The sequence below is a fragment of the Pleurodeles waltl genome, chromosome 5 (genome assembly GCF_031143425.1).
Source record: "Pleurodeles waltl isolate 20211129_DDA chromosome 5, aPleWal1.hap1.20221129, whole genome shotgun sequence".
Taxonomy (NCBI): Eukaryota; Metazoa; Chordata; class Amphibia; order Caudata; family Salamandridae; genus Pleurodeles; species Pleurodeles waltl.
In genome coordinates, this window is record NC_090444.1 from 1,343,106,307 (window position 1) to 1,343,128,173 (window position 21,867).

Here is a 21,867-nt window from a genome sequence, read left to right on the forward strand (position 1 = left end):
ACAGTCACTGATTACCCTTTACAGTTGCAGATCAGCTCTTAGAGCATATTTGCATTTCATTCAGGAAGCAGGCGCTCTGGTATGAAGGCCTCCTTAGCTGTCTGTGTGGCTCTCACAGGAGACTCAGTAAATCAAAGTTCACCAGAGGCATTTTGACAATTGGCTGGGAATGCGCGACCCCCTTTCCAGGACTCCACGGCCCCCCTGGGGGTCGCGACCCCCCAGATTGAAGACCTCTGGTGTAGGAGAACCCACAATGGGGCTTGAACTTTGAGGTCCTCAGGTACATGGGTATACTGTCAGTCCTCTTCTTCACGGGCTGTGGTGCCTTCTGGCATAAGGTCCGGTGCTGCAATTCCTCATGGTTGCAGATGGACCAGCAGAAACAGTCTGCAGGTGTGGACTGGGGGTCCAGTCTGACCATGCCATGAAGTGGGCTCAGATCTCATGAGTGTGCGAGACAGGGGGAGACCCTTGGTTCTCTTCTTCTCACTCCAGGGTGGATGGATGCAGAGATGTCTTGGGGCATCAGGTCTTTGTCTCTTGGTCACTTGCAGTTACAGGGGGGCTGCAAAAAAAGGCTACAGACACCATCATGAAGTCCACAGTGGGTGCCTTCAACGTGGACTTAGTCTCTGGAGGGCCTGGATACCACACTGACACCGCTGGCTCACATATGGTCAGGCTAGGTGTCTCTGGTGAATTGGTGATGTCTGGCGTTGGGTTTTTGGTGGTCCCGGTCCTCACACTTTCCTGGGTGCCTGCAGATGCAGGGGAGTAGCTCCTCTATGCCAGGGGGGTTTTTCTTGTTGATTTGCAAAGCACTGACAGCTCTCCCAGTTTCTTGGAGGCTGCAGTGGCAGGACAGGTCAGTTACTTCTCAAGGGTCAGGTGCAGAAGGAAGGCCTGCAAGGTTGGAGCCAAGTCAGTCGTGCTTCTCTGTTCTCTGGTTCAGCAACCTTCAAGTCCACTCCTTCTTTTGTGTCCAGCAAAGATCAGTTTTCCTGGTATCAGGGTGTCCCCTGAATACTCAATTTAGGGCGTGTTAAGGGGAGTGAGGGGTAGTAGCCAATGGGCTTCTGAACCTTGGGGTAACTACACCCCTTAAATGTTCACTTGCTGTGGAGAGTGGGCAACACCCTGCCCATAGTTCCTAAATTCCACCACACACACAAGATGGTAGAGTTTCCAAGGTTGTGTCCACTTCAGGTTGGTCACCCTAGGAGTGTGTCCAGCTTGGAAGGGCGAAACTCCTACTGTGTAGCTAATGTTCATGCGTGTCCAGGTGCCAGATGGGCCCTGGGGCAGGTGGAGTTGGCATCCTACTCTGAGGGAAGCCAGTTCTGCATACCAAAGGTGGTGGGCTTTTTTGAAGCTCACTGCCTTGCAAAGCAGATTTGTGGGTCATCCTGATTGGGGGAGGGAGAATTTTAACACCCTGGCCAGAGAAGGCTTTGTTTCTGACTTCCAGAGAGCAGAGGCTTTCACCCTTGGAGGTCAGATCCTCGTCTGTTGATAGGTTTTCAGGGGGCACATCTAAAGTATCCTCTGGGTGCATGTATTAATAAATACATCACTGGAATCAGTAAGGGCTTATTAATATGAGATGTTTGATACCAAACATCCCTAGTTTCAGTAAAGCCATCATATAGCTGGGGAACTTGTATTGACCAGTGTCCAGCATATTTATTTAAAATGGCTTCCCTGTTCACTTACTATGTCTAAGAATCGACAAAGAAATAGCAGATTGCCCACAAATGTAATATACTTCACCCTGCCTTAGGATTATAAGGCATGCAGTAGGGGTGACTTGCAAATATTGCATGCAGTGTTTAGGGGACATGGTACACAGTCTGTATGCCATGTTGTCTTTTCACTTTTATGGAGCAACTTGTCATGCAGCCTGCAATGACAGTCTGCATGCATTTGCTGCTGGGTTGTTTAGAGTGGCACAAGTTGTCCTGCAGCTCTTAGGGCCCCTCTTCAGTACCCATGCCCTAGGTATCAGAGGTACCATTTATTAGGAACTTACAGAGGTGCTAAAGGGCCTGACCACTTGGGGATCAAGTCATCGGGGTCTTGTTATGTGGAAAGAACACTGGTAATGGATTTAAGTCAAAATGCATGAGTTGATGTTTTGAAACTCCTGTGTACTACCCATGTAGTGCCACCTAGAGGCAAAGTAAGGGAAGGCAGTGCATTTTGCTGTGTTGCATTGCTTTTGGTTACAAACCAAAGCAAATAGCCGTTTTCATTAATTAGTAGGGGAATAGCACCCTGGATTTTTAATCTTAACGCAAACCCAGTATCATATCTGTGTAAATCTGGGCCCTGATTTTCTAAAGTCAGAAATTGATCTATTTTACATTTTGCCCACTCAGAACCACCTTCATTTCAATTAAAGGTAACAATCTTTTTTTTGGTTCTCTCTCTTATCTGTTTCGAAACCTTTGCATATTTGAGCTTGCTCTGTAAGAATGTACAAATGCATACACATACATGGCAACAAACCAGAGTTTCAAACCTGAAATTGCATCTGATACAATATAGTTAAATGGGGCATATAAATTACCCAGATTATTTTTTCAAAATCTCCTACTTTCCAGTTCTTCAATGTTGGCTTGTATTGCATACTTGCCAAAAGACTCCAGATGTTTGTTGCCAACAAATTGCTTTAATTTACCCGTCCCCTGGTAATTGCCTCAAGTTCAATGTACGTCAGTAGAGAAAGTGCATTTCCATGTTTCTTTCGAAATCTCCCACTTTCTAGCTGTTACATTTTGGCAGGTATACAAAATTAAATACTGTAAACAACCAGGTTTTGTGATACCTATACAATTGTTTCAATGAGGCAGGATGAGGATGCGGATCCACCGTCCATACCTAGGTATCTCTGGGGAGCTCCACAGGGACATCTAGTAACAGGCACTGGTATTGTATCCATTTGTCTACAGTGCACTGAAAAGTTTTCAAGCATACGCAACAAGAATTTTCAATTCTTTTAAGGACGCGGAGGCGAGAGTTATGCTTCTCCTTTGTTGTTTATTATTCACAAAAATACAGCAGGTGTAGGAAGTTGGCTCTGTATGTGCTATTTCAAAGTAAGGAATAGCATGCACAGAGTCCAAGGGTTCCCCTTAGAGGTAAGATAGTGGCAAAAAGAGATAATACTAATGCTCTATTTTGTGGTAGTGTGGTCGAGCAGTAGGCTTATCAAAGGAGTATTGTTAAGCATTTGTTGTACATACACACAGGCAATAAATGAGGAACACACACTCAGAGACAAATCCAGCCAATAGGTTTTGTTATAGAAAAATATCTTTTCTTAGTTTATTTTAAGAACCACAGGTTAAAATTCTACATGTAATATCTCATTTGAAAGGTATTGCAGGTAAGTACTTTAGGAACTTTGAATAACTACAGTAGCATATATACTTTTCACATAAAACACAAATAGCTGTTTTAAAAGTGGACACAGTGCAATTTTCACAGTTCCTGGGGGAGGGTAAAGTATTGTTAGTTTTAGCAGGTAAGTAAATTACTTACAAAGTTCAGTTTTGGGTCCAAGGTAGCCCACCGTGGAGGGTTCAGAGCAACCCCAAAGTTACCACACCAGCAGCTCAGGGCCGGTCAGGTGCAGAGGTCAAAGAGGTGCCCAAAACACATAGGCTTCAATGGAGAGAAGGGGGTGCCCCGGTTCCAGTCTGCCAGCAGGTAAGTACCCGCGTTTTCGGAGGGCAGACCAGGGGGGTTTTGTAGGGCACCGGGGGGGACACAAATCCACACAGAAAGTACACCCTCAGCAGCGCGGGGGCGGCCGGGTGCAAACAAGCGTCGGGTTCTCTGTAGGTTTCAATGGGAGACCAAGGGGTCTCTTCAGCGGTGCAGGCAGGCAAGGGGGGGTCTCCTCGGGGTAGCCACCACCTAGGCAAGGGAGAGGGCCTCCTGGGGGTCACTCCTGCACTGAAGTTCCGTTCCTTCAGGTGCTGGGGGCTGCGGGTGCAGGGTCTTTTCCAGTCGTCGGGACTTTAGGATCAGGCAGTCGCGGTCAGGGGGCGCCTCGGGATTCCCTCTGCAGGCGTCGCTGTGGGGGCTCAGGGGGGACAACTTTGGTTACTCGCGGTCTCGGAGTCGCCGGAGGGTTCTCCCTGAGGTGTTGGTTCTCCACCAGTCGAGTCGGGGTCGCCGGGTGCAGTGTTGCAAGTCTCACGCTTCTTGCGGGGATTTGCAGGGGTCTTTAAATCTGCTCCTCTGTAACAAAGTTGCCGTCTTTTTGGAGCAGTGCCGCTGTCCTCAGGAGTTTCTTGTCTTTCTTGAAGCAGGTCAGTCCTCTGAGGATTCAGAGGTCGCTGGTCCTTGGGAAAGCGTCGCTGGAGCAGGTTTCTTTGGAAGGCAGGAGACAGGCCGGTAGGACTGGGGCCAAAGCAGTTGGTGTCTTCTTTCTTCTTCTGCAGGGGTTTTCAGCTCAGCAGTCCTCTTCTTCTTGTAAGTTTCAGGAATCTAAATTCTTAGGTTCAGGGGAGCCCTTAAATACTAAATTTAAGGGCGTGTTTAGGTCTGGGGGGTTAGTAGCCAATGGCTACTAGCCCTGAGGGTGGGTACACCCTCTTTGTGCCTCCTCCCAAGGGGAGGGGGTCACATTCCTATCCCTATTGGGGGAATCCTCCTTCTACAAGATGGAGGATTTCTGAAAAAAAGAGTCACCTCAGCTCAGGACACCTTAGGGGCTGTCCTGACTGGAGAGTGACTCCTCCTTGTTTTTCTCATTATCTCTCCTGGACTTGCAGCCAAAAGTGGGGGCTGGGTCCAGGGGGCGGGCATCTCCACTAGCTGGAGTGCCCTGGGGCATTGTAACACGAAGCCTGAGCCTTTGAGGCTCACTGCTAGGTGCTACAATTCCTGCAGGGGGGAGGTGTGAAGCACCTCCACCCAGAGCAGGCTTTTGTTTCTGTCCTCAGAGAGCACAAAGGCTCTCACCACATGGGGTCAGAAACTCGTCTCTCGGCAGCAGGCTGGCACAGACCAGTCAGTCCTGCACTGAACAATTGGGTAAAATACAGGGGGCATCTCTAAGATGAACCCTGTGTGCATTTTTTAATAAATCCAACACTGGCATCAGTGTGGGTTTATTATTCTGAGAAGTTTGATACTAACCTTCCCAGTATACAGTGTAGCCATTATGGAGCTGTGGAGTTCGTTTTTGACAGACTCCCAGACCATATACTCTTATGGCTACCCTGCACTTACAATGTCTAAGGTTTTGCTTAGACATTGTAGGGGCATAGTGCTCATGCACATATGCCCTCACCTGTGGTATAGTGCACCCTGCCTTAGGGCTGTAAGGCCTGCTAGAGGGGTGACTTACCTATGCCACAGGCAGTGTGAGGTTGGCATGGCACCCTGAGGGAGTGCCATGTCGACTTAGTCATTTTCTCCCCACCAGCACACACAAGCTGGCAAGCAGTGTGTCTGTGCTGAGTGAGGGGTCCCTAGGGTGGCATAAGACATGCTGCAGCCCTTAGAGACCTTCCCTGGCATCAGGACCAATTTGTACCAGTGGTACCAGTTACAAGGGACTTACCTGGGTGCCAGGGTTGTGCCAATTGTAGAGACAATGGTACATTTTAGGTGAAAGAACACTGGTGCTGGGGCCTGGTTAACAAGGTCCCAGCACACTTCTCAGTCAAGTCAGCATCAGTATCAGGCAAAAAGTGGGGGGGTAACTGCAACAGGGAGCCATTTCTTTACAGCAGGCAATTAAAAAAACAAAACTTTTACAAAAACTACAATTCCCATAAACATGACGTCAAGCATCACTATCAATCGACGTCCATACTGTCACATATCTTCGATAACTGCCATACTCGTTCCTCTTTCTTTGCAGTGAGGAATAAATTCTTAAATGCAATAGACAAGTAGTCTTAACTACAAACTGAGAACTGGATCCAGCGTCGAAGCAGCAGGTTCCTCAAAACAGCAGGCCAACATAGCCGAAGGAAGACGTGTTCCACGTTAGATGCATGACAAAGTCTTCTGATCGGATACTGGAATAAGAGACAAAAAAATGTCTGCATATTATTCATTTGGATATTGTGTGAATAAATGCATTACACCGTGCAATTTAAGAGAAATATGCATTGCAATATATATATAGCGATAATTAAAAGACAACAAGATCAAAATGCCATCGAATTAAGTAAACGATTGAATGAACACACTATGCTGAGACTTTTCTGGGTGGGTAAAACTAAGTCCATTGGGCGGGATAATCCTCGCCTCCACGTCCTTATTAAAATTGAAAATTCTGGTTGCGTATGCTTGAAAATATTTCATTCTATAGCAGGACCGGAGGCTGGGATTATGCTTGTTTAAAACTGTTGTAAGACAACTGAGGCTACATCCAAAACTGGTTTATAATAAAAACGTCTTGAATGTAGAGTCGGAAGACCAGTCTGCTGCCCTCCTTATCTCTTGTAACTGAGAGCTGAGAGAAAAAGACTTTGATGCCATGGGTCCTCTCACAGAGTGATCCAAAGACAGAAGTATCTATTCCTGCCTCAGTCAGCATCAAACTCACCCAGCGAGCTAAAGTCGCCGAAGATACTGGATGAAAAGGTTTCTGAAGCGTGATTAACAATTGGCCCCCAGGGGATTGACGAAAATTCTCTGGTACAGTCCTCATACTCCTTTAAACAATGCACCACACACAGGCCCATATTTATACTCTCTTTGCGGCAGATTTGCATAATTTTTTTTTACCCACATCTGGTCCAAACCTAACTCCATATTTATATTTTGGCGCTAGACATGTCTGGTGCCAAAATATTGGAGTTAACAACATTTTTTGCCTGCGGGAACCTACCTTGCGTCAATAAGATGCAAGGTAGGCGTTCCCGGGAAAAAAAGCCTCTAAGGCCCTAGCGCCTTATTTATCCTCCTGTGCGTGATTTTTGCGCCATTATTTAACGGCTGGGTCTGGGCAAGCATAAGGGAACCTGTATGCAGATTTCCATGGTCGGAGACCCTGGATATTGCCCACAGGTGCCCTTCCCTGTCCTCAGGGCAAACCCCCACCCACCCCTACCCTCACCAGGAGGTCACCCACGGATGGGGGACACATCCTCAGGTAAGTCCGGGTTAGTATTTTTTTTTTTGTGTTCCAACGCCGCTCTGGGGCCTTGACATGGGGCCCCCTCATGGCGCTGGCCCCAATGGCAATACCCAGGGGACGTTTGTCCCCTGAGTATGGCTATTTGGGTGGTGGGCATGGCTCCTGTTTTTTAAAAGACAGGAGCCATATCTGTGGGGCTTGTGCGCCAGAAAATGTCGCTACACTGCTTACAGACATTTTTTTTGCCTCTTAACAGTGTAGCCACATAATTTGGCACAGAAGCCCCATTTCCCCCTACACCTCCCAGGCCCTGTTTTCGTCCTTTCAAAGGATGCTAACAGGGCCTTATCGCCAGCTAGTGCCATTCCTTAAATATGGCGCCCTGCCAGCATTTAGGAATAGCGCTAGCCATACTTTTTGACGCAAACATGCGCTAATGCAAGTTTGCAGCAAAAAGTATAAATCTGGCCCACAGTTTGGTATCGTCTGGATAACTAGGATAGGTTTCTTGCCTTGGACAAGTCTTCGTTCTCCTGGAGATGGAAAAAGTTCCACTTTGTGCTCGAAAGAGTGCGACGCCACCCTGAGTATCATTATAAAGGGAGTAAAGGCATACAGGAATGGCCCTGTCCACTGTTGGAGAAAGGCATCCGTGGCGATTGCCATGGGATCTGGTCTCCTTGAGTAAAACTGTTGCAGCTGATGCGAGAGGCAGGGTGCAAGGAGGTCTATGTGACACTGTTCCCACCTCCTTTGAAGGGCATGAAAAACTGAGGGATGGAGTTTCCACTCGCTGGAATCTCTGAGAAATCTGGAGTTCCAGTCCGCTACCATATTGAATTGACCCTGCAGGTATTCTGCTGTTACTGAGATCTGATTCTGAAGGCAATAGTGCCAAAAGGCTTCGCTATCTCTGCTAGGACCTGAGACCTCATCCCTCCTAGCTTGTTGACGTAGCGTACTGCTGAGACGCTGTCCATGCTCAGGAGAATGCAACAGTTGGAACGAGGAGCCAGAGTTTTTATGGCAAATGATCCTGCTAATAGCTCCAAGCAATTTATGTGAAGTTGAGACTCTTCGCGAGACCAACGCCCTCCTGTGGAAACAAAATTGCATCTGGCTCCCCAACCCCACTTGCTGGCATCCGATTCCAGAATGACACCTGGGCGGGATCCAAAGATGGCCCTGACGTTCCACGCTGCCATGTGGTCGAGCCACCATTGAAGTTTGCACTGCGTCTCCTGAGTGAGAGTTCTGTGTAAGAAAGACCCTTTTGAAGGTGACGGATTTTTAGACGTTGTAGCGCCCTGTAATGTAGGGGTGCTGGAACTATGGCTTGTATAGAAAATGCTAGAAGCCCCACTATCCTGGCCAGAACGCTTAGGGATATCGTGTCCTTCTGAAGAGTGGATTTGATCTCCTTCTGGATTGATTGTAATTTCTGGTCCGGAAGGGATAGGAAAGAGGAAACAGAGTTGATCTGGAAACCCAGAAATTCCATCTGACGAGATGGCGTCAGAGCGGATTTCTTTACATTGATCAAGAATCCCAGTTCCTGGAGCAACCGTATGGTCCAATCTAAATGTTGCATGAGGAAATATGCATCCTGTGCCATCAGCAACATATCATCCAGATAGACAATCATCCATACTCCTTTGCCCCGAAGGCTCTCTACTATGGGACGCATAACCTTGGTGAAGCACCAGGGTGCGGAAGAAAGGCCGAATGGGAGAACCTCGAAGTGGAACTATTGATTGTCCCACTGGAATTGTAGATGTTTCCTGTGAGGGGGAAATACCGGGATTGTGAGAGAGATATCTTTCAGGTCCAGGCGAACCATCCAGTCGCCTTCCCTGAGAATGTCCCTGAGCAGATGGATCCCTTCCATCTTGAAGTGCCGGTATAGAATCCAGGTATTGAACTCCTTCAGATTGATCACGAGGTGTGACCCTCCACCTCTTTTGTTTACTGTAAAAATATTGCTGCAGTAGTCTGAAAGGTCTGGCTGACACTGAGCAATTGTGTATTTGGTTAACAATTGTTGGACTTCGTGCAGATTAAAAACTAGATCTAGTTGGGGAAAAATGGATAGGAGGTGGCAAGGACATCTGTTGAGGATTCTCAAAGAATTCTAGGCGGAATCCTGCAACTGTCTCTAGAGCCCATTGGTGCGATGTTAGTGCCGACCAGTTGCTTAAGAAAAACCTGGTCCTTCCCCCTAGGGCTACCCAAACAGATGAAATCAAGCTTACCTTGAGTGTTGCTGCTGGAGTTCTAATTGGCCTTGAAACCAGTCAGTTGAAGCGGGCACTGCCTGCTCGGGCCCTGGCTGGGTAAAAGGTGTCTCAGGGAGCCGAGAATCCTCTGCCTGCTGCAATGTAGGATGACTGAGGGCTGTTGGAGGTGGCACGGCCAGACAGGCGCCCTCAAAGCAAAAATCCGATTTCGTAAGACCTTGTTCATCAAGGTCTGGGCTTTGTCCAGTGCAGTGAAAGTATGGACAAACTTGCCCAAATCCTTTACAAACTTGTTGCTGAACAAGAGTCCATCGGCAAGGGGCCCCGGTTCAGCATTTGCAAGATCTGCCAGCTTTGGGTCTATCCGAACTAGGATAGAGTTCCTTTTCTCCATGGAGATAGCGCATTTAGGCCCATATTTATACTTTTTTACGCAAAACAGCGCCGGCGCTGGTTTGCGTCAAAATATTTACCGCCAGGCGGGTGCCTTATTTATGGATTTACATTAGCCGGTGCTGCGGCCTCGTTAGAGTCAAAATAAATGACTCTAAACGGGCAACGAAGGTGTAAGGAAGAATGGGGGTTGTGCATTAAAAAATGGTGCAAGTCAGGTTAGAGTAAAAAATCATGACCCTAACCGGACTTGCGTCATTTTTTGACCCACAATCCCCATTGAAATGACTCCTGTCTTAGGAAAGACAGGAGTCATGCCCCCCTGCCCAATGGCCATGCCCAGGGGACTTCTGTCCCCTGGGCATGGTAATTGGGGACAGTGGCATGTAGGGGGGCCCAAGTTAAGTCCCCATGCCACTTAAAAAAAAAAAAGACTTACCTGTACTTACCTGTACTTACCTAGGATGGGTCCCCCCATCCATGGGTGTCCTCCAGGGGTGGGCGAGAGTGGCAGGGGGTGTCATTGGGGTCAGGAAAGGCCACCTTTGGACTGCTTCCATGGTCAGAGACCATGGAAATGAGCCCACAGGTCCCTTAACGTCTGCCCTCACCCAGGCGTTAAAAAACGGTGCAAATCAGGCTGTGCGCCATTTTTGAAGGTCTGCCTCCTCCTGTGCGTCAAAATGACGCGGGAGTATAAATAAGGCGCACATGCCTTAAAGTCATTTTTTGGATGGGAATGCCTACCTTGCATGTCATCAACGCAAGGCGGTTTCACGCATCCAGAAAATGATGCACACTGCTAAATTTTGACGATCGCGGGGCCGGGCGTCGAAGTATAAATATGGTGTTAGGTTTGCGCCAAATTTGCGTAAAAATGTTGATGCAAATTCGGCGCAAACAGAGTATAAATATGGGCCTTAGCGTTCCCCAATAAGCAGAGCACATGCTGTACCCATCCTGCCAGTGTCAGGGTCCATCCCTGCGAGTCGGACTCTTTCGCTGACACTGCCATGTCTAAGATCTTACATAATGGACCAGAGAGGTCCAGGACTTTGTCCTTGCAGGACTTCCAGGACCTATTTATGCCTTTTCTGGGGTCCTTTGTGGAGCACTTTAGGAAGGTTGCCAAATTCAGATGCAGCTCCGGGGTCATAGCCACTTTGTCGGGTATGTCTGGACGTGTACACTCAGACCTGAGGCGACTCTGGATGTCCTTCTCTAGGGCCTTTCTTATGCGTGCAGGGGTGTAGCCCGTCACTGCAGGGAGGGGAACCCAGTCTGAGGACCTGGGGTGTATCATTTTGTTAGGGTTAAAACTGAGAGCAGACAAAAGTCCTGAACCTTCAGAGGAGGGGGGCCATGCTGTCCGTCAGAGGAGTGTCTGCATCCGCTGTGAGGGATCGATTTGTTGTCTGAATCTGACTGGGACGAGGAGGCGTCAGAGGCATCGTCTGGGGTGGGGTAGGAAAGGGCCTGGGCGCAGGTGGACGATTGTGCCAAATACTGGTGGCCGGAGGGGGACTGAGACTTTGGCGAGACGGGCCATGGGTGCTGCGTGGGGCCATTCAGGGCCTGGGGGGGGGTTCTCCTGACTTTTGGATGAAAGGGTTATGGGGTTGCCACAGGGGGGGAACAGTCAAGGCATAGCGCTTAAGCTGCCTGGCGCTAGGTTGGCGCACAACTGCCAGGGCTCGATTTACAGATTGTGCAACTGAGGCGTCCAGGGCATGTACAATGTCCTCAGCGAGGAGTAAATCCTCCTGTTCATTAAGGAAGGCTGCATCCTTTGGCTTCTGTCGCTCACTCATGGTGGTCGGAGTTTACAGATCTGCGCAAGAAAGCTCTCCTATAAGAGGGAAATAGGGGGGTCCCCAAGCTTGTGGGACCGTATAGGAGGCAAAAAATAAGGTAGAAGCAGTAGCTTCTACAACCTCTCTGCAAGAGGTCTATATAACAAGTATATATATGTATATATAAAATAAGTATTCCCCCCCCAAGGCAAAGCCTGTGATAGCCAAATGTCAGCCCTGGGGAGTGGGCGTGTGGGGAAGATTCTGCTCAACAGTGTATTGATGTGGGAGCCGAGCTGATTACAGCCGGGTCTATTGGCGTGAGCTCACTGTCAGAATTTGAAACTGACAAAAGCCAGCAGCGCGCGGAGCGCATGCGCGGGCATGAGCTAGAAAGTGGACCATTGTCCTTGCGCTGCAAGCGCTTGTTCCACTTTGCCTCCTGGCGCCCCGCGGGTGCGATTACTTCAAAAACGGCCGATCGCGTGACACTTGTCAAACCTGAGCAACGTGTACACTGCATGCTGATGGCTCCGACAACGGGGATATCGCTGCAAAATAAAACACTAATGTAATGGTTAAGAAGGAAAGGTACTTATCTTGTTCCGAAGCAGCACAGAAAGAGGAACAAGTTTGTCGTTTTTCGAAGATATATGACAGTATGGTTGTCGATTTGGTAGCGATGCTTGACATCATGTGTATGGGATTTGTAGTTTTTCTAAAAGTTTTATTTAATTGGCTGCTGTGTTTTTGTGAATAATAAACAGCAAAGAAGGAGAAGCATAATCCGAGCCTCCGGTCCTGCTATAGAATTGGCCATCCGGTGTGTCCAGGCTCACCAATCGCAGATGCAACTAAGGGTTACCGCCTGTCAAGAAACCGTCCAAACCTCCCCGGAACTGTATCTCTCATACCCTGGAAACATGTGTTCCACATTCCCGGAAGTGTTTGACAGCCACTCGTAGGTCGGTATTCCAGGAGACGTGCTTTACAGGTCTGCAGCTGTGATGCGCGTCATTACTAGCATCTGAAATTTTTTATACTTTGTCTTGACAGCAATCAAGAAAAAGCAATAGGCGAGTCATGGCAACGTTGAGGAGAGGCTAGAAGCAATGAGGCAGAGCAGTCCGTGCAATTTTAAGGTGCATCAGAGATGGAGCCAATGGTAGCATCAAAGAAACACCCACGATCTGTGGAGGCTGAGAATGTGCCAAGTCAGTGTCCGATGGGGAGAGCACAGACCTAACAACAGAAAAGTAAGTAAAATTTAAGAATTCCGCCCTCCCCATGACCTTTTGATTCTTCGTTGACCAAACAGATGCAGTACCACAAGCGGTTACTGGATGTCCATGTAGAGCTTCACAGGGACATCTGGGGATTGTCCTTTGGTACTGTATCTATTCACAGATTTAAAGGTGGTTGGTATACGTTTTGAAGGTGTCTAAAAAAAGAAAAAAAGAAAAGTATTGGTACTACTTGCTTGTTAACGAAATGTACATAGGAAAGTGATCCATCATTTTTTTATCTCTGAAAGTTAGTAAAATAGCATAGTCCCTGAATGCTCAATACACAACTAATGTCTGTCCTGTATAATTATTCTAAGAAAGAGTCATGCAAGCAGCCCTCAACAAACCATTATTATGGATTCTTAAAAATAGATGTATTACAAACTCAGGTGCCCTAGTGGGCATCTTTATACTCTGTGTGCACCGAATTAGCATCATTTATTTTTACTCTAATTCGGTGCAAAACTAACTCCATATTTATACTTTGGTGCTAGACCTGTCTAGCACCAAATTTATGGAGTTAAAGTCATTTTTTGGAAGTGGGAACCTACCTTGCCTTAATGAAATGCAAGGTAGGCGTTCCCGTGCAAAAAATTACTCTATGGCCATATTTATACTCCCGTGCAAAAATGGTGCTAGCTTTGCCCTGTTTTTTAACTCCTGGGTCAGGGCAGGCGTTAGGGGACCCGTAGGCCTATTTCCATGGTGGAGGAAATGGAATAAGCCCACAGGTGCCCGCCCCAGGGGCACCCCCACCCACACCAGAGGAACTGCAGAGGATGGGGGACCCCATCCCAGGTAAGTACAGGTAAGTATTGCATTTTGGGGCATATTTCTACTCTGTTTGCGCCAAATGTGATGCACATTCAGCGCAAACCTTGCGCCATATTTAAACTTTGACGCCCGAGCCCGCGAATGCCAAAATTCCACCGTGTGCGTCATTTTCTGGATGCGGGAAACCACCTTGCGTTGATGACATGCAAGGTAGGCGTTCCCGTCCAAAAAATGACTTAAACACCCGTGCGTCATATTTATCCAACCGCGCAAAAATCTTGCACTGCCGGGAGGTGGAGTCAGAAAATGGCGCACAGATCGATTTGCGTAAAAAAATAATGCCTGGGTCAGGGCAGGCGTTAAAATGGGGCAAATACACCACTACTTAAGGAAGGCGGAGTCAGAAAGGCAGGAGTCATGTGGATTGGTAGGTTTAGCACCATAAAATGAAGCTAATCTGGTTAGAGTCATTTTTTTTTACTCTAACCTGCCTAAAGTCATTTTTTGGTGCTAAACTTCCTTCTTCTATACCGCCAGCCCCACGTGACTAAAGTAATTTTTTTTCACTCTAGCCTACCCTTTGCACCGGCGTGCACCATTCCATAAATATGGTGCCCGGCTGATGCACAAGCCAGTGCTAAACTTTTTGGTGCAAAACTGAGTTAGTGCAGTGTTGCACCAAAAAGTATAAATAAGGGCCCAGGTTTATAAACCTCAGAAGAATAACAGCTGGTTTGCCCTGTGGAAATTCAGGCCCTGATTTATACTTTTTGAAGCTAAATTGTGCTAACGCAGTTTAGTGTAAAAAAGTATACCGCCGGTTAGCGCCATTCCAAGACGCCGGCCAGGTGTCTTATTTATGGAATGGGCCAATCTGGCGCAAAGGGTGGGCTAACGTCATGGAGAATAATGTTAGCTGGGAAGGGGTGGGGGTGGCGGTATGGGAGAAGAGGGTTTTGCACCAAAAAATGATATTAGGCTGGTTAGAATAAAAAAAGATGACTCTAACCAGCCTAACATCATTTTGTGACGCAAAACCTACCATACCACATCACTTGTATCTTACAAAAGACAGGAGTCATGCTCACCACCCAGTGGCCAGCACAGGGAACAAGGGTCTCCTGGGCATGGCCATTGCACCCAGTGCAATGTATGGGGAATCATTTCAGGGCCCCCAATGGCACTTTAAAAAAATCAAAAAATACTTACCTCTACTTACGTGGGATGGGGTCCTCTATCCTCGCTGTCCCTCTGGTGTGGGTGGGGGTCTCCTTAGGGCCTGGGAATGGCACCTGTGGACTTATTCCATGGTGTTCCACCATGGGAATAGACCCACAGGTCCTCTAACGCCTTCCCTGACCCAGGCGTATAAAATAGCTCGGAGCAAGCTTAGCGCCATTATTTAGGCCCGCCTCCCTCCCGTGCACCATTTTTGCATGGGAGGATAAATAAGGCGCATGGTCCTTAGAATTATTTTTTGCCTGGGAACACCTACCTTGCATCTCATTGACGCAAGGTAGTTTTCCGCAGGCAAAAAATGTCTTTAACGCCAATATTTTGACATTAAACAGGTCTAGCGTCAAAATATAAATATGGAGTTAAGTTTGCGCTGAAATAGCGTAAAAAAAAAAGACGCTATTTCACTGCAAACAGAATATAAATATGCCCCGCAGTGTTACCGCCACACATCTTATATACCTTCAACAGTGGCTGCATAAACTGCTGAGCTGTCTTAATGTGATAGGATCCTGTGTCAGGTTAGACATGGGTTGCTGCAACAAATGAGTACACTCAAGTGAGAAGTCATCCAGGATTCAAGCCTGTGATGCGCAGGTTAGCGAGTGCTGCTGAGTAAACACACACATCAAATCAGAAAAATGACAGCTTATCGGTCCTTCAGAAATTCATTCTCACCCTCTACTCATTTTATGTGGCAATTTGTTGGTGCTTATGCTAATTCCGGTTTGTTTTTTGAGGTCGAGCATAGCAGCGCACAAGTGTTGCTTTTTCCGACCTGTTGCTATGTCTCTGTGCTACTAACCACCCCCACCTCACGCCCATCACAATTACTCGTTCATGGGCTTGCCTTTCAAAAATCCTTTGTTTTTGTTGGTATCTGCTTTACGTTTGTCCTTCCTTAGGGCGATTTTGTTACCGCCTTGGCCATCGACCCAGTTACAAGGATAATTGCACTGCGAGCAAACTTCTTTTTCCTTTTGTCTCTCTCTTTGTGCTCAGTGCGGCACTTTGATTTGGGTCCCTCATGTCAACTGTTTTACTTTTAATATTCAGTTTGTGTGGCAAGAAAAGTCCAGTTAGGAATTTACAATGCTAATATCTCTACCCCGAGAAAACCTGAGACCCACTGCATTGCAAATGCTTGTTTTCCTTGTGACAGAAAGTGACATCTCTAACAGCCATTATGTACTGAAGTTTCACAAAAACTAAGAGGACCACAGTACGCTAGCACGAGGCGAGAGCAAAATGCTCCATATCTTTGTAAATATGGAGCATTTCTGCCCTCTCCCCTTCACGAACACAGCAAGTTGCCTTGCTACATTGCAGGAAAGAATAGTAAATTTGGCCCTTTGTAAAGTAAATGCAACATGACACCAGCAAAATGGCGCATTTGTGTTTCCAATGACGCAAGTGTTCTCTTTAAATCGTGTTACAGCAGATAAACCATATTTCATATGTCATATTTCTGGCCTCTTTTGATGACAACATCCCTGTTCTCATTGATAAAGGAAATATGTCAGTAGAGCTTTTAACATGCAGTTTCCTTTTTTGTTGTTGATTGATTTGATTTCCATCCTGTGTCCTTTGGCAGACAAAACTTGTTCGTGTTTTGGTTGATTGATATTACGTATTATATTAAGTTTGTGTTTTGATATCGTATCGTTTTGATATCGTATTATGATTAAGTTTGTTTTAGTGGCATTGCTAGAAAATCTAAGATAATTGTTTAATGTGATCAGAGACTTGTAAAATGTGACAAGGTACAGAAATTAATGGACAGAGGTTTCTGACAAGTCTGAAAAGTCAAAAAGGAGTAAATGAAAAAGAGATTTTAGTGTAAGTGATTCTGAATGTGAAAGGATTTTTGATGAAGTGATTCTGCTGAGAGAAAAACCAGGAGAAGCTTATGTGCATGTAGCTTGGGCACAAAAGGACTCGTGAACCTTTACAAGGAATTTTTCGAAAATTAGAGAGGAGCCAAAAAGTGGTATATTGCGGTAGGAAGGATTGTGACTATTTCAAAAATGTGGGAAGGTCAAGGTGTGTTGTTTCCTGTATCTAAAAATATGTACGGCAAGTGTAAGGCAATAGTACAGTGACAACATCAAAAGCCTTAAAGAGATGTGCCACTTTTTAAGCTGTCTTCGATTGTCATGCAGAAGTATACTCAAGTAACTGGCCTTTCAAAAGCATTCCAAGAGTGAATGTCTAGTCACTACTACAGATATGTAACAATTAACTGTTCTATAACAGGCCTTTTCTAAACAGTTCAGCTAGAACGTTTGGAATCATAACCTCATCATCCTCCATGGCATCAAAATCTCTCAACAAGCACCAACTAAGCCAGCATTTCCATACACACCAATGGAGCCCAAAATTCATTGAGTAGGTCTGAAGCCTGGCCAGAAACATCTGTGAATCTTCCTTATTTCCTGAAATCCTCCAAACTAGAGGACTGAGCACTCCTGACTCTAAAATAGTATGTTCCTCACATGCCCATTAGTATTAGTTTTCAAGGCTGCACCAGAAATGGTATCTACACCACCAAATCCATCATCAATGGAACCCATGCCTGAGTTGTCCAATACAGTGTCACCAGCACCAACTGACATCTATTTCTTCATACCTGCAACTAAACAGCCTATATTTAACTGGAAATTGGCAACAAAGTAGGGCAATGCATGTATAGCACTACACTGTCATCATTTCACACACATTATCCCTGCCATCATGTTAGCAAAGGGGGCTTACCCGCCTTAGGGGGCAATGCAAATGTGGCATTTGATACCATCAGACTACTTTGCCACACATCAGTCATGGATTACTCAATGCATGATCATTGCAGACTAATAATTGAGCTGCATGTCCATCACAAAGTACTTCTGGGTGCCTTGCAGGACACGCCTGAATACCTGAGTCAGTTGTCTTACAAAGCACCAGGGTAGTGTCATATATTTGTCACCCAACTACCCCTCATACCATGGAGTTCCATCTTCTATAGATTAGCCACATATGGTTGTGGCAGGGTGTAGCACTACATGAGTCTCAGACCCAGTGTAAGTGTGCAGAAATGTGGCTCTCACTCACCTGAGTGTCAGTGTCATTGTGGGTTTGCACTGTTTTACACCAGGATAACTTGCTTACTCCTCTGAAGTAGTACACACTGTAATATGTTGTCCACTAGTAGTGACAAGGATATGACACTAAGCATGTTTTTCCATCCATATCTTACAGGTGGACCTGCCCCCTACACCATCAGCGAAGTGGCAGGATTTGAGGACCCAGATGTATCCAGTAAGTGTGATAATGTGTGTCCTGTGAAGTAATCCAGGGTTTGGTGTGAGTGAGTAATGTATATTGCACACAATGCTGGATGTAATAAGCTGTCAAATGATCAGATATCAAAGTAGGCTGGATGGTGACATTGTGTCCCATTTAAAGGTTCCCCAGGCACAAGCAGAGAGTCATAACTTGTGAGGCTTGTGATGCTCAATGGGCCGCATTGTGTAAACAAGGTGATGACAAGCCACATGTAGGGCCATATGTAACTAAGAAGTGCAACTCTTTGACAATATTGGCACTGGGATACTCCGTCATTCTCACAACACAGTGATGCACCATTTTAAACCCAATTTGGTGCATCCCTGTATTGTAATATATATGTAGGATTGGGTGGGCAATTGCCCCCAGCATGGTGCTCCATATGTTGCCCACCATTTACATAACACTTATGTGAAATGTAATAGGATTGCATGCAGGTCAAGGCCAGATATGTGCTGGCATGGATATGGGTGTATAAGGGATTGCATTGGCAGATCAGCTATTGATGGGTGTCTACACCTGGACACATGAATGTAGATGTGATAGACCTATGGATACCAGCTTCCTAGTTTGCAGCCCTCCTAACATGTGGTCCACTCCCTGACTCTGTGTATGAGTGGGCATGCCTTGGTGGATGACCAGGATATATGAGATGTTGGATTGCATGGCCATACCCCCCTTAGGCACAGGGGGAGAGGAACAACACATTTGTAGGTAGATGTCATGCTCACTGTGTAGGTGACAGTCATATTGATCAGGCTTGCATGTGTACCTATCAACCCTGACCCCTTATGGTTACCAACTACATCCCATACTCCCAATAACATATTCAAGTTACTGGTGATGTATGGTTGAAGATTAACACAGATGATGAGGAATTTTGGGCCTGATGTATGTGAAGTTGACACTGCCTTTGCATTATTACACATGGCACAAAATCAATGCACACCTAATTTGGTTTGTTTCCTAATCTTGTTGTGCGTTGCTTTGGTGTCAATGAAATAATGACAAAGGCAGTGTTGTCGTTGCATTTATCAGGGCCATTTTCTTTTCCGGAATGTGAGTTGGAGTGCATGTTCAATTAGATGTAGAGTGTAAGGTAATAATCTGTACATACTCCACATGATGCTCACACTGATGGTTGCCTGTCTTAATTTAACAGCTGCCAACATGAACAATGAGGAACTGCGGGCACTCCAGAAGAAGGCAGTCTGCTATAGACATATCCTGGCAGTGGAGTCTGGGTTTCGGAGGATGGCACGCTGCTATTGCAGAGAGAGATCAACTGGGGAATGGTAGGCATTCACCCAAGAGGGTCCCACACTGACAGCGGCCGCACAGAGAAGACCAAGCTCCACAGCTGTGCTGGGGGCACAGCTGCCACCACCACTACAGCTCCAGCTGCAACACCGTCCACGTCTATACGACAGCCCACTCCACCTGCTGGCATCGACCAGAAACTGATCCAAGATCTACAAAGGGATGTGACACTGGTCCTGAAAAGGTTGAAATGTTTGGAGAAGGAGGCGGGAGCAAACACTAAGGCCCATATTTATACTTGGTTTGCACTGAATTAGCGTAACACAGCCGGAGAGTTTAGGGAGATTGGAACTAAGTATTTAGTAGGAATCAACCCATACTAGCTCCCTGCATATAAAGCCAATAAACACAAAAGGATATGGGGTTTACTAATGATACGGAGCTATAACCACGGGAGATTGTCCATGGGCTCCTAGACCTCACTGGGTGTCAAAATGTGGAGTGTGAGTACTGTGGGATGGTGATGGATAGGGGAGGGGGTATTTTCTTTACGGACTAGGTGGTCTCACACACTATATAGTGTCATGCTTCATCATTTGACCACCTAGCCCCACCCAGGTAGGACAGTGCCACCTGGGCGGACTCAACCTCACCGTTAAAGGAACGGGAGGGAGTGCGTAAATTATTATTTTTTATCTGGAGTTAGTGGAATCCAGCTAAGCTAGGGGAAGATATAAAAACACCTAGGCAGTTACTGGTGTGTAATCTACACTTTTAATAGTGGTGTCTGCTGGTGTATTAAAAACAAGGGTAGGACACCAAAGTGAGAGTAAGGACTCACTGGGTCACCTATCTAAAAAATGGCCGACATGTTTCTGCCCTCTACAATGAGCCAAGGAAGGTATGGGGGCATTCTTCAGGGCCTAGGATCCCTAACCGTCATGAAATGCACAAACAAACATCCATACTCAAAAAGAGAGTGGGAAGGAAATATAACAATTAAAGGGGCCTACCTGTGGCAAGGAAATACCTAGTGAAGGCCTGGAGGAACAGAAACCTGGATAACGTTATGTGAAAAACAACAACACAGCACAGCAAAACACACAATGGGGGGTGCCACAGCAAGCCAAAGTCATGCAATGTATTTGGTGAAACATATCTACCGACAGAATAATACCTTACCCCAATATCTAAGGCTACTGGTCTCAGATTCCAGGAGGGGGAGTGTCCCCTTATAGTCACACTCTGGGGGAAGAGGAAAAATAAAGACATAGGCAGGTACGGCAGTTAATATCAGAAAACAGAATCATGGTCCGTAGGTGTACTCCCACGTTAAAGATAGGAGAGTACCTCTGCAAAAATGGCCAGAAGGATAACAGTTAGTATCCACACAGATAATAAGAACCTGTAGTGAGGCGGATTCTGTAACAGAGCAAGGAAAACGGTAACCAAAAAATTCTGGAACCGAGGTCAGGGCATGGCGTTAAAGGCCCTGGCCGGGGACAGAGACGAGGGGTTAAGCGACGTAAAGTACACTAAAATGAAAGTACTACAGTTGAATGTAATAAAGTAAACCAAGCTGTAGGTAAGTACTATAAAATGCACACACTACTGGGAACAACACACATTCTATCTCAGCCAACCAATATCTTATCTGTGACGTGGCAGAAGTTAAAGATCTGAAGAGCGACCGATGAGTAAGTCCTCCTGCACTTACTACGTCAAAGGAGGCGCACACCGTGCGCCTAGCCCGACCCCTCGCTGGACCGCTTGAGCTGTGTGGTACAGCGTGGGGGCGGTTTAAATAGTGTAAGTGATGAGGAGATAATTGAATTCCCCTGCGCGTCCTGTGCCACGCCAGCTCCGGCCGGTTACCCGTGACCGGCAGACAGGGTGCGTCAGGATGACCCGGCTTGGCGCTCAGGATGCTGGGAAATGGTGTTGCCAGTGTCCATTGAGGCAGGCGCGTGACGCGGCGCATTTAGGGCGCTAAGGAGGCTGGGGAACGTAATCCCCAGTCTCAAAAGTCAGCCTCCTGGCGCATATAGCGTGGAGGATGGAAGAATCGGGGGGGAAACAGGAAGGACAAACACGACGGAGGGGGAAGAGGAAAAACAGTGGGGGGGAAGGGAAGGGGAAAAAAAGAAGGCGGAAGAGAAAAAAAGAAAAGGAAGGGGAAGGTGTGGGGGAAGAGAAAACAGAAAGGAGAGATGACATGAAGGGGAAAAAAGGAAAGAAAGGAAAAGAGGGGGGGGTTTCTTAGAGGTTTGTGTGGGGGGCAAGGGGGGAATACGAGGGGGTTTGGGGGAGGGGGAAAAGGGAAAGAGAAGAACCGAACGGGGGGCAGGGAAAAAAAGGGGTGAGAAAAGGTGGGAAATGAAGGGGGAGAAAAGGGAAGAAGGGAGAGGGGAACCACAGGGAAGTGAGGAATATCAACAGATACTCAGGCAGGG

The 21,867-nt window shown here is 46.8% G+C and overlaps 1 long non-coding RNA gene across 1 annotated transcript; it reads left to right on the top strand.

Moving 5' to 3' along the window:
• Positions 1–12,484: 12,484 nt before the first annotated feature.
• LOC138296461 (uncharacterized) lies at positions 12,485–21,637 on the top strand. The gene is made up of 3 exons (XR_011203837.1): positions 12,485–12,790; positions 18,068–18,127; positions 19,317–21,637. It is a non-coding gene; the product is annotated as an uncharacterized lncRNA (long non-coding RNA).
• Positions 21,638–21,867: the final 230 nt, after the last annotated feature.